Genomic DNA, 13,882 nt, shown 5'->3' with positions numbered 1-13,882 from the left:
ATGGTTGAAATGTGGAGGAACTGGTTCTGCTGTACCCATGACAACTTGTTTGTTTAGTCATTATGATTCCTACAAAGGTACAGTGGGAATGGAAAATGATGTCCTTTAAAAGAAAAGGTCAAGTGAAATGTTGTGATAGCCGTACGGGCTGTTGAATTGGGATGGTTACATAGTGGCTGGCTGAGTTACAATGGTTATCACTTTTCAATGCCGAGGCTGCCCCCCTGGGCGTGAATGAACTAAATACACCATACTCACAACACCTGCATGAAGTTAGGGGATGTTTATCTTAGTTAGTGAAAACACCCTCAATCACATCTTGATTCCTGTGCACCATAGAATAAGGGCTCTATTCAAGCAGAAGTACTACAGATTCCACGCTAGAAACGTAAAGGTCATTTCCGATTGAGCCGACATGCAGCGTTTAGTCTCTGCTAGAGCAGGGACATTGCCTTTAAATGTCAATCACGCTGTAAAGCTGAACTTTTGTGGTGCGGATTGAATAGAGCCCTTAGTAAATACGGTCTTCACATTAGCAGTACTCTGAACTCTCCTCATGACCTCAAGGATTTGACCTGGTTGAAATTTGGCTGAAATGTCTGTTTTGTTTAGGCCTGCTGACATTGTCTCTGTCTCTGCATAGACCTCTCTTTAATAGCAAGTTTAATGTGCAATATTAACCATTCCTCACTGATAGTCTTAATGTTTCAATGTATATTTACAGAGCCTTCAGAAAGTATTCATACCCCTTGACCTACTCCACATTTAGTCATACAGCCTGAATTCAAAATGGAGTAAATAGATTTTTCATCCTCACCCATCTACACACAATACCCCATAATGACAAAGTGAAATCATGTTTTTAGACATTTTGGCAAATGTTTGTATTGAAAATTAGATCCAGAAATTTCTAACTTATATACAGTACCAGTCAAGTTTGGACACCTACTCATTCAAGGGTTCCTTTATTTTTACAATTTTCTACATTGTAGAATAATGGTGAAGACATCAAAACTGAAGTAACATATGGAATCATGTAACCAAAGAAAGTGTTAAAAACAAATCGAGATATGAGATTCTTCAAAGTAGCCACCATTTGCCTTGATGACAGCTTTGCACACTTGGCATTCTCTCAACCAGCTTCACCTGGAATGCTTTTCCAACAGTCTTGAAGGAGTTCCCACATATGCTGAGCACTTGTTGGCTGCTTTTCCTTCACTCTGCCGTCCGACTCATCCCAAACCATCACAATTGGGTTGAGGTTGGGTGATTGTGGAGGCCAGGTCATCTGATGCAGCACTCCATCACTCTCCTTATTGGTAAAATAGCCCTTACATAGCCTGGAGGTGTGTTGGGTCATTGTCCTGTTGAAAAACAAATGATAGTCCCACTAAGCCCAAACCAGATGGGATGGCGTATCGCTGCAGAATGCTGTGGTAGCCATGCTGGTTAAGTGTGCCTTGAATTCTAAATAAATCACAGACAGTGTCACCAGCAAAGCACCCCCACACCATAACACCTCCTCCATGCTTCACGGTGTGAACACCGCGTCTCACAAAGACACGGCAGTTTGAACCAGAAATCTCACATTTGGACTCAAGACCAAAGGACACATTTCCACCGGTCTAATGTCCATTGCTCGTGTTTCTTGGCCCAAGCAGGTCTCTTCTTCTTATTGGTGTCCTTTAGTAGTGGTATCTTTGCAGCAATTCAACCATGAAGGCCTGATTCACACAGTCCCCTCTGAACAGTTGATGTTGAGATGTGTCTGTGACTTGAACTCTGTGAAGCATTTATTTGGGCTGCAATTTCTGAGGCTGGTAACTCTAATGAACTTATACTCTGCAGCAGAGTTAACTCTGGGTCTTCCATTCCTGTGGCGGTCCTCATGAGAGCCAGTTTCATCATAGCACTTGATGGTTTTTGCGACTGCACATGAAGAAACTTTCAAAGGTCTTGACATTTTCCGTGTTGACTGACCTTCATGTCTTAAAGTAATGATGGACAGTTGTTTCTCTTTGCTTATTTGAGCTGTTCTTGCCATAATATGAACTTGGTCTTTTACCAAATCTTCTGTATACCACCCCCCCTACCTTGTCACAACACAACTGATTGGCTCAAACGCATTAAGAAGGAAGAAAATCCACAAATTAACTTTTAACAAGGCACACCTGTTAATTGAAATGCATTCCAGGTGACTACCGCATGAAGCTGGTTGAGAGAATGCCAAGAGTGTGCAAAGCTGTCATCAATGCAAAGGGTGTCTATTTGAAGAATCTCAAATATAAAATATATTTTGATTTGTTTAACACTTTTTTGGTTACTAAATGATTCCATATGTGTTATTTCATAGTTTTGATGTCTTCACTATTATTCTACAATATAAAAAATAGTAAAAATAAAGAAAAACCCTTGAATGAGTAGGTGTGTCCAAACTTGACTGGTAGTGTAAGTATTCACACCCCTTTGCTATCACACTTTGAGATCTGGCACATCCAATTTCCTTTGATCATCCTTGAGATGTCACTACATCTTGATTGGAGTCCACCTGTGGCCAATTCAATTGTTTGGACATGATTTAGAAAGAAACCCACCTGTCTATATAAGGTCCCACAGTTGACAGGTCATGTCAGAGCAGAAACTATACCATGAAGTCCAAGGAACTGTCCGTAAATCTCAGAGATAGAATTGTGATGAGGCATATATCTGGGGAAGGGTATAAAACAATGTCTAGGGTGTTGAAAGTTTCCAAGAACACAGTGGTCTCCATCATTGGGAAATTGTAAAAAAATTGAACTACGCAGACTCTTCCTAGAGCTGGCCTTCCGACCAAACTGAGGAACCGGGCAAGAAGGACCTTGGTCAGAGAGATGACCAAGAACCCAATGGCCACTCTGACAGAACTACAGAGTTCCTTGGCTGAGATGGGAGAACCTGCCAGAAGGACAACAGTCTCTACAGCACTTCACCAATCTGGGCTTTAAGGGAGAGTGGCCAGATGGAAGCCACTCCTGAGAAAAAGGCACATGACAGCACGCCTGGAGTTAGCAAAAAGGCAGGTGAAAGACTCCGATCATAAGGCAGAAGATTCTGTGGTCTGATGAGACAAAATGGAATTCTTTGGCCTGAATGCAAAGTGCTATTTCTGGAGAACCAGGCACAGCTCATCACCCATCTAACTCCTATCCCTACTGTGAAGCATGGTGGTGGCAGCATCATGCTATGGGGATGCTTTTCAGCGGCAGGGACTGGGAGACTGGTAAGGATAGAGGGAACAATGAATGGAGCCAAATGCAGGCAAATCCTTGATGGGAACCTGCTTCAGAGTGCAAACGACCTTAGACTGCTCCTATTCTCTCTATACACCAAGTCACTTGGCTCTGTCATATCCTCACATGGTCTCTCCTATCATTGCTACGCAGACGACACACAATTCATTTTCTCCTTTCCACCTTCTGATAACCAGGTGGCGAATCGCACCTCTGCATGTCTGGCAGACATATCAGTGTGGATGTCGGATCACCACCTCAAGCTGAACCTCGGCAAGACGGAGCTGCTCTTCCTCCCGGGGAAGGACTGCCCACTCCATGATCTCGCCATCACGGTTGACAACTCCATTGTGTCCTCCTCCCAGAGTGCAAAGAACCTTGGCGTGACCCTGGACAACACCCTGTCGTTCTCCACTAACATCAAAGCTGTGACCCGATCCTGCAGGTTCATGCTCTACAACATTCGCAGAGTACACAGAAAGCGGCACAGGTCCTAATCCAGGCACTTGTCATCTCCCATCTGGATTACTGCAACTCGCTGTTGGCTGGGCTCCCTGCCTGTGCCATTAAACCCCTACAACTCATCCAGAACGCTGCAGCCCGTCTGGTGTTCAACCTTCCCACGTTCTCTCATGTCACCCCGCTCCTCCGCACACTCCACTGGCTTCCAGTTGAAGATCGCATCTACTACAAAACCATGGTGCTTGCCTACGGAGCTGTTAGGGGAACGGCACCTCCTTACCTTCAGGCTCTGATCAGACCCTACACCCAAACAAGGGCACTGCGTTCATCCACCTCTGGCCTGCTGGCTCCCCTACCTCTACGGAAGCACAGTTCCCGCTCAGCCCAGTCAAAGCTATTCGCTGCTCTGGCACCCCAATGGTGGAACAAGCTCCCCCACGACGCCAGGACAGCAGAGTCACTGACCACCTTCCGGAGACACTTGAAACCCTACCTCTTTAAGGAATACCTGGAATAATATAACAGTAATCCTTCTACCCCCTACCACCCCATAAAAAAAAGAAGGGTGGTTGTCCCACTGGCTATGCTAAGTTGAATGCACCAATTTGTAAGTCGCTCTGGATAAGAGCGTCTGCTAAATGACTTAAATGTAAATGTAATTGGAGGTGTACCTGTGGATGTTTTTCAGGGCCTACCTTCAAACTCAGTGCCTCTTTGCTTGACATCATGGGAAAATCAAAATAAATCAGTCAAGACCTCAGAAAAAAAATTGTAGACCTCCACAAGTCTGGTTCATCCTTGGGAGCAATTTCCAAACGCCTGAAGGTACCACGTTCATCCGTACAAACAATAGTATGCAAGTATAAACACCATGGGACCACGCAGCCATCTTACCGCTCAGGAAGGAGACGCGTTCTGTCTCCTAGAGATGAACGTACTTTGGTGCGAAAAGTGCAAATCAATCCCAGAACAACAGCAAAGGACCTTGTGAAGATGCTGGAGGAAACAGGTACAAAAGTATCTATATCCACAGTAAAATGAGTCCTATATCGACATAACCTGAAAGGCCGCTCAGCAAGGAAGATGCCACTGCTCCAAAACCGCCATAAAAAAGCCAGACTACGGTTTGCAACTGCACATGGGGACTAAGATCGTACTTTCTGGAGAAATGTCCTCTGGTCTGATGAAACAAAAATAGAACTGTTTGGCCATAATGACCATCGTTATGTTTGAAGGAAAAAGGGGAACGCTTGCAAGCCGAAGAACACCATCCCAACCGTGAAGCACGGCGGTGGTAGCATCAGGCTGTGGGGGTGCTTTGCTGCAGGAGGGTCTGGTGCACTTCACAAAATAGATGGCATCATGAGGAAGGAAAATTATGTGGACATATTGAAGCAACATCTCAAGACATCAGTCTGGAAGTTAAACCTTGGTCGTAAATGGGTCTTCCAAATGGACAATGACCCCAAGCATACTTCCACAGTTGTGGCAAAATGGCTTAAGGACAACAAAGTCAAGGTATTGGAGTGGCCATCACAAAGCCCTGAGCGTGTGCGAGCAAGGAGGCCTACAAACCTGACTCAGTTACACCAGCTCTGTCAGGAGGAATGGGCCAAAATGTACCCAACTTATTGTGGGAAGCTTGTGGAAGGCTACCCGAAACGTTTGACCCAAGTTGAACAATTTAAAGGCAATGCTACCAAATACTAATTGACTGTATGTAAACTTCTGACCCACTGGGAATGTGATGAAATAAATAAAAGCTGAAATAAATCATTCTCTCTACTATTATTCTGACATTTCACATTCTTAAAATAAAGTGGTGATCCTAACTGACCTAAGACAGGGAATTTTTACTAGGATGAAATGTCAGGAATTGTGAAAAACTGAGTTTAAATGTATTTGGCTAAGGTGTATGTAAACTTCCGACTTCAACTGTACCTTTAAAAAAAAGGTAGGGTCATGGATCAGAAAACCAGTCAGTATCGGGTGACCACCATCTGACTCATGCAGTGCGACACATCTCCTTCGCATAGAGTTGATCAGGCTGTTGATTGTGGCCTGTGGAATGCTGTCCCACTCCTCTTCAATGGCTGTGTGAAGTTGCTGGATATTGGTGGGAACTGGAACACGCTGTCGTACACGTCGATCCAGAGCATCCCAAACATGCTCAAAGGGTGACGTCTGGTAAGTATGCAGGCCATGGAAGAACTGGGACATTTTCAGCTTCCAGGAATTGTGTACAAATCCTTGCGACATGGGGCCGTGCATTATCATGCTGAAACATGAGGTGATGGCGGTGGATGAATGGCACGACAATGGGCCTCAGGATCTCGTCACGGTATTACGCGTACACAGACGTTTCGGCTTCTTCAGCGTGTAGGTTTTCAATTTTATTTTAATTCAGAACAGCATTTGAACAACTAATGAGCAGCAGGTGCTTCTAATCAGCCAATCAGGGATGTGGCTTCTCTGGTCTACCTTGTATACAAGTTAGTCACAAAGACATACAGATTTATAGGGTATGGGAGTGGGCACGAATCACCTGCCCCAGGTGTCTGCTCACCTAAATACGTCATATCAATTCATGAGATAGCCCACCACCTGCCTCAGGTGTCTGCTCACCTAAATACGTCATATCAATTCATGAGATAGGCCACCACAAAGGACATCAGGCACAGCCGTTCATAAATATGTGGGGCTAACTCATATGCAAAATCTGATATGGACAGTGTTCTTGTTTGACAGTCTAAATATGGCCTTTAGGAAGGAGGTGAAATCTAATGATTTGTTTAAACCATATGGGGATATGGAATTTTTAATGTATATATCCACATGGCTTCTCTTTAGAGTCATTTGTTGTCATAGTTACTCCCTTTATGTGGTGGATGAACTTTTCGATCCCGACGGAACGCAATTCATTAATAGAATGATTTTGTTCTATGAAGTGTCTTGTTACTGGCGAGGTGATATCTTGACGTGTAATAGTGGATTTATGTTCTCCAAGGTGTACTCCAAGGGCCTCTGTAGCTCAGTTGGTAGAGCATGGGCGTTTGCAATGCCAGGGTTGTGGGTTCGATTCCCACGGTGGGCCAGTATGAAAATGTATGCACTCACTAACTGTAAGTCGCTCTGGATAAGAGCGTCTGCTAAATGACTAAAATGTAAATGTAAAATGTACTTTCAAGGCGTGGAATGTTTTTCTGATATAAATCTTATTACAAGAACACTGTAAAATATAAATAACTTCTTTAGTAGTGCCAGTTATACATTACTTTATCTCATAGGTCCTAGAAGTCTGAGGGCCTACAATTGTTTTTTTAAAAGTTTTATTTAACCAGGCAATTAAGTTAAGAACAAATTCTTATTTACAATGACGGCCTACACCGGCCAAACCCGGACGACGCTGGGCATGATCTACAGGGGAAGCATCCTTTATGAATGTCTCTTCTCTCTCTCTGACCACATCATATTTAACCAATATGTTTGATACATTTCTTGATTGTTTATAGGTGAAGAAATGTGGATTCTGGAAGGCAGAATTTAAAGAGGAGTCTGATGATAACCTGTGCCAGTGTTTATTGACGATAGGCCATTATGGCTATCATCGAAAGTAAGTATATAGTTTACAGAAAACAGTTTGTTCTGTTTTGATGGGATTTATTAAGTAACTGGCTTCTGTTCAAGCGTTTAACTTGTTTTGGAGCTTTATCAAGCCAGGTATCGGGGTATCCTCTACAGCTTTATCAAGCCAGGTATCGGGGTATCCTCTACAGCTTTATCAAGCCAGGTATCAGGGTATCCTCTACAGCTTTATCAAGCCAGGTATCGGGGTATCCTCTACAGCTTCATCAAGCCAGGTATCGGGGTATCCTCTACAGCTTCATCAAGCCAGGTATCAGGGTATCCTCTACAGCTTCATCAAGCCAGGTATCAAGGTATCCTCTATAGCTTTATCAAGCCAGGTATCGGGGTATCCTCTACAGCTTCATCAAGCCAGGTATCGGGGTATCCTCTACAGCTTTATCAAGCCAGGTATCAGGGTATCCTCTACAGCTTTATCAAGCCAGGTATCGGGGTATCCTCTACAGCTTCATCAAGCCAGGTATCGGGGTATCCTCTACAGCTTCATCAAGCCAGGTATCAGGGTATCCTCTACAGCTTCATCAAGCCAGGTATCAAGGTATCCTCTATAGCTTTATCAAGCCAGGTATCGGGGTATCCTCTACAGCTTCATCAAGCCAGGTATCGGGGTATCCTCTACAGCTTTATCAAGCCAGGTATCAAGGTATCCTCTATAGCTTTATCAAGCTAAAGAAACCTTTCAATTGATATTACGTAAAAACTTAAATAGTTAAATGATAACTTGAAAAGGATTTGTGACTGTATATGTTACAAAGGATAACCCTTTGCTTAAAACATCAATTTGTTCACTACAAAACGTTTTATCTGATAGGTTAAAAACTACATTCTCTCGGGGGGCATTGTTGCTTTGGGTATCTTCGTTCACCTCCTTCCGCCGACCTCTTGTACCTCTCCTTGTGCGTCTTTGTCTTTGGCATGGGTACGTTTGGAGCGTCGGAGGGGCAGGGGGCCCAAAAAAGTATTTCTGGACCTGGAGGATGGAGAAGACATCGCTGAGGTAGAGGATTAACCGGATTCTGATGCGTTGGCCTGTTGTGTGGGATGTCGTCTGCAAGTGCTTGGGTTTCTCAGACAACCAGGTGTAGAAGTTCTGCTCCTTGTAGTCGACTGTGTTGTGCTTGAACTTTCCCAGGTTGAACTTCAGTAGATCGGCTTGGAGGTTATCGATCTTGGTTTTGATCTTCTGCTGGAGTCTGTCCACTTCTTCTTGATTATATGTCTGCTCAATGTCCATTTTGCAGTCATTGGTAGCTTGTTTTAAAGTAGCAAGCTCTTTAGAGGAATGGTCAATGATGAGTAGCAGTAGGTCCATAGAGCAGTGATTCAGCACCAGCGTCTCCTTTCCTTATGGACGGCTCCTTTTGGATACGTAAACCTTTATAAAATGATTCTGTTCTTGTAGTATTCGCTGAGCGTTATTGTGCTGGGAGCTCTAAGCAAATTTCTCTCTCTTGTAGTTTTGTTAAGTTTTATTTCATACTCTTCCTTTTCTGGGACTATGGTGGTGATTAAGTCCCCAGTATTACCTTTCCTGCCTTGCCTCCAGACCATAGTCGGGACGGCTCAGGGAATTCCTTCACTTGCTAGCTCCAGGGCCAGAGCAATTTACAGATGCTCTGGGGGGTAAATCCCACATTTGGGGATCTTATCTACTGCTAATGACGAGTTAGTCTGGAATTCCACTGAAGCAGTTGACATTTATTAAACTTGTACTGACTGAGGTAGTCTGAATGACAAAATAAAATAGTGGGCTAACGGAGCGAAAAGAGCATGGCTCACAGGTCGGCTACATCCTCCACACCACAACAATTTAATCAAAAAAACTAAAGTAAACTTACTACGTTACCCATAATGCACTTTAGTGTTTTAAAGCTATATCCCTACTTTACCAACACCAGGGAGTAGAATTTTATCCGCATCTCCTTTGCTGAATGTGAACGTTCGGGCTCTCGCCTCAGTAAACTTGCTGATAGTTTCAAAAGACATGGTTCAGAGTTCAGAGTTCAGGGCTGCTGATGGAGGGGGATAGTAACTCATCAAAAGAGAACCATCGCGCTCTCCCAGAAGCTTGTCTGTTGCGTGTTTGTCTGAATTAGCTGGTTTTACACACCAGCCAAGCTTCTGGGAGAGCGGGATGGTTCTCTTTTCATATGTAAACACATTTGTGCACAGCATTTTAGAGAAATACGATTTTTGTGCACATGGAACATTTCTTGGATCTTTTATTTCATCTCATGAAACATGGGACCAACATTTTACATGTTACCTTTATATTTTGGTTCAGTATGGATTGAAGCATTCATTCTATCGTTCATGAAATTCTTCTGGTGAACAAGGGTTTCTTTAGTCTTCTAGGGCAACATATAATGGCAGAAGAGAAGCTGCATGTATCTAATTATAGACAAGTTGACTAACAAATAACCTACCAAAATGTTGGAAATTGTAAGCAGAAACATATCGAAATCAGGCACACCCTGTCAAAAAATAGTTCCAGCATCTCTGACTGTAGCCTACAGCGCTATTTTATTTTTATTTTAGCGGGTTAAAGCCAGCTTATGCTTGATCCGAAAATGTGGTCAGAGGAGGGTGTGACACAATTACGGAGCCTCTGGGGCACGCAGAGGCCAAATTGAGCTCCTTACCACATCTGCAGTGCGCCTCCCAAATGTTGTAACAATGTGGAGGGCTCTGTATAGCTTTGCATTGCCATGATTGGTTGACGGTAGCTGGGGGCGGGAGGTCCTGTATAAACACAAACTCACTTCCTTGCCAACTTCCTTCACAACAGCACTGCTCAACAGCTCTGTGCTGTTCCACAAAGCGCAATAAGTATGAATGCCCTGACTTCTGCAGAGGCCCGTATCACCGCCAATGCAGAAGACAGATTGACCATGCAGCGCCTTCTAGGATCGGCTGCGGCCATCCGAGTTTCACGTTATCTTGTATAGTCGGGCGTTGCGGATGGGTTATTAGCAATTGCTGGCAGTGCGGGTGAACGAACAGCTGACCCGCACACCACTAGTGTGTGTGTCTATTCTTTGTTGTTGCCTAATTTTAGGTTCAGTTTAAGGTTTAATTTATTTGCGCCAAAGAAAATAAGTGATAAACAACAATACAGATGTTTTAAAAATTATTAAAAGAGGTGTGCTGGTTGGAAGCCGAAGGGCTTATAATGAAACCACACCAAAAAAAAACAATATACAATACATAAGTAAAAAACAAAAAACAAAAAAAGAAACAAAAAAAAAATTAAAAGGTTGGTTAAAACAGATAACAAAACCCATTAATCATAAATGTACAAATTAACCGATCAGCAATCGCAAAACTTTTTTTTGTAAGTGTGTGTGTGTGCATGTGTGGATGTGTGTGTGTGAGAGTTGGGCTATATGGAGGAGATTACTGAGTAGTTTGGTTCATCAGGCTGACCCCCAGTCTTCATGGAGGAGATTACTGAGTAGTTTGGTTCATCAGGCTGATCCCCCAGTCTTCATGGAGGAGATTACTGAGTAGTTTGGTTCATCAGGCTGATCCCCCAGTCTTCATGGAGGAGATTACTGAGTAGTTTGGTTCATCAGGCTGATCCCCCAGTCTTCATGGAGGAGATTACTGAGTAGTTTGGTTTATCAGGCTGACCCCCAGTCTTCATGGAGGAGATTACTGGGTAGTTTGGTTCATCAGGCTGACCCCCAGTCTTCATGGAGGAGATTACTGAGTAGTTTGGTTCATCAGGCTGACCCCCAGTCTTCATGGAGGAGATTACTGAGTAGTTTGGTTCATCAGGCTGATCCCCCAGTCTTCATGGAGGAGATTACTGAGTAGTTTGGTTCATCAGGCTGACCCCCAGTCTTCATGGAGGAGATTACTGGGTAGTTTGGTTCATCAGGCTGATCCCCCAGTCTTCATGGAGGAGATTACTGGGTAGTTTGGTTCATCAGGCTGACCCCCAGTCTTCATGGAGGAGATTACTGAGTAGTTTGGTTCATCAGGCTGACCCCCAGTCTTCATGGAGGAGATTACTGGGTAGTTTGGTTCATCAGGCTGACCCCCAGTCTTCATGGAGGAGATTACTGAGTAGTTTGGTTCATCAGGCTGATCCCCCAGTCTTCATGGAGGAGATTACTGGGTAGTTTGGTTCATCAGGCTGACCCCCAGTCTTCATGGAGGAGATTACTGAGTAGTTTGGTTCATCAGGCTGACCCCCAGTCTTCATGGAGGAGATTACTGAGTAGTTTGGTTTATCAGGCTGACCCCCAGTCTTCATGGAGGAGATTACTGGGTAGTTTGGTTCATCAGGCTGACCCCCAGTCTTCATGGAGGAGATTACTGAGTAGTTTGGTTCATCAGGCTGACCCCCAGTCTTCATGGAGGAGATTACTGGGTAGTTTGGTTCATCAGGCTGATCCCCCAGTCTTCATGGAGGAGATTACTGGGTAGTTTGGTTCATCAGGCTGACCCCCAGTCTTCATGGAGGAGATTACTGAGTAGTTTGGTTCATCAGGCTGACCCCCAGTCTTCATGGAGGAGATTACTGGGTAGTTTGGTTCATCAGGCTGACCCCCAGTCTTCATGGAGGAGATTACTGAGTAGTTTGGTTCATCAGGCTGATCCCCCAGTCTTCATGGAGGAGATTACTGGGTAGTTTGGTTCATCAGGCTGACCCCCAGTCTTCATGGAGGAGATTACTGAGTAGTTTGGTTCATCAGGCTGACCCCCAGTCTTCATGGAGGAGATTACTGAGTAGTTTGGTTCATCAGGCTGATCCCCCAGTCTTCATGGAGGAGATTACTGAGTAGTTTGGTTCATCAGACTGATCCCCCAGTCTTCATGGAGGAGATTACTGAGTAGTTTGGTTCATCAGGCTGATCCCCCAGTCTTCATGGAGGAGATTACTGAGTAGTTTGGTTCATCAGGCTGATCCCCCAGTCTTCATGGAGGAGATTACTGAGTAGTTTGGTTCATCAGACTGATCCCCCAGTCTTCATGGAGGAGATTACTGAGTAGTTTGGTTCATCAGGCTGATCCCCCAGTCTTCATGGAGGAGATTACTGAGTAGTTTGGTTCATCAGGCTGATCCCCAGTCTTCATGGAGGAGATTACTGAGTAGTTTGGTTCATCAGGCTGATCCCCAGTCTTCATGGAGGAGATTACTGAGTAGTTTGGTTCATCAGGCCGATCCCCCAGTCTTCATGGAGGAGATTACTGAGTAGTTTGGTTCATCAGGCTGATCCCCCAGTCTTCATGGAGGAGATTACTGAGTAGTTTGGTTCATCAGGCTGATCCCCCAGTCTTCATGGAGGAGATTACTGAGTAGTTTGGTTCATCAGGCTGATCCCCCAGTCTTCATGGAGGAGATTACTGAGTAGTTTGGTTCATCAGGCTGATCCCCCAGTCTTCATGGAGGAGATTACTGAGTAGTTTGGTTCATCAGGCTGATCCCCCAGTCTTCATGGAGGAGATTACTGAGTAGTTTGGTTCATCAGGCTGATCCCCCAGTCTTCATGGAGGAGATTACTGAGTAGTTTGGTTCATCAGGCTGATCCCCCAGTCTTCATGGAGGAGATTACTGAGTAGTTTGGTTCATCAGGCTGATCCCCCAGTCTTCATGGAGGAGATTACTGAGTAGTTTGGTTCATCAGGCTGACCCCCAGTCTTCATGGAGGAGATTACTGAGTAGTTTGGTTCATCAGGCTGATCCCCCAGTCTTCATGGAGGAGATTACTGAGTAGTTTGGTTCATCAGGCTGATCCCCCAGTCTTCATGGAGGAGATTACTGAGTAGTTTGGTTCATCAGGCTGATCCCCCAGTCTTCATGGAGGAGATTACTGAGTAGTTTGGTTCACCAGACTGAACCCCAGTCTTCGTTGGAAGTTATTGAGGGATGATGAGGTTTATCGGCAATGTGAAGATAAGAATTCCAGAGTATTCCAGTAGTCTGATTCAATAGCCAGTCATTGTTCTCTTTCACAGCCCATTACCAAAGAGACTCTCACTGAGTTAAGATCGTGATGTGGATCAATGTATAAAAATATAACTTCCATGAAAAGTTCTTCATTGATCCAGTTTATGTCAACAACAAAAAATGCTGTTTTGTTACGTCTTGAACCTCAAAACAGGACATCTGGTTGGGGATTTCAAGGTACCCAAAATGCCCTAGATATGGGAACTACATCATACTAGATATGGGAACTATACTAGGTATTGGTATGGGAACTATACTAGGTATTGGTATGGGAACTATACTAGGTATGGGAACTATACTAGGTATGGGTATGGGAACTATACTAGGAATGGGAACTATACTAGGTATGGGAACTATACTAGGAATGGGAACTATACTAGGTATGGGTATGGGAACTATACTAGGAATGGGAACTATACTAGGTATGGGAACTATACTAGGAATGGGAACTATACTAGGAATGGGAACTATACTAGGTATGGGTATGGGAACTATACTAGGAATGGGAACTATACTAGGTATGGGAACTATACTAGGAATGGGAACT

General features: G+C 44.2%; 1 protein-coding gene across 1 annotated transcript in view; it reads right to left on the bottom strand.

The window, feature by feature from the left end:
• LOC311118502 (NACHT, LRR and PYD domains-containing protein 3-like) overlaps window positions 1–13,882 on the bottom strand; it is a 216,042-nt gene that overhangs the window by 164,284 nt on the left and 37,876 nt on the right. The window lies entirely within an intron of this gene.

The sequence above is a fragment of the Coregonus lavaretus genome (assembly GCF_964263955.1).
Source record: "Coregonus lavaretus genome assembly, contig: HAP1_SCAFFOLD_743, whole genome shotgun sequence".
NCBI classification, from domain to species: domain Eukaryota; kingdom Metazoa; phylum Chordata; class Actinopteri; order Salmoniformes; family Salmonidae; genus Coregonus; species Coregonus lavaretus.
Note: the sequence above shows the minus strand (reverse complement) of the source record. Positions and strands in the feature narration are given on the sequence as shown.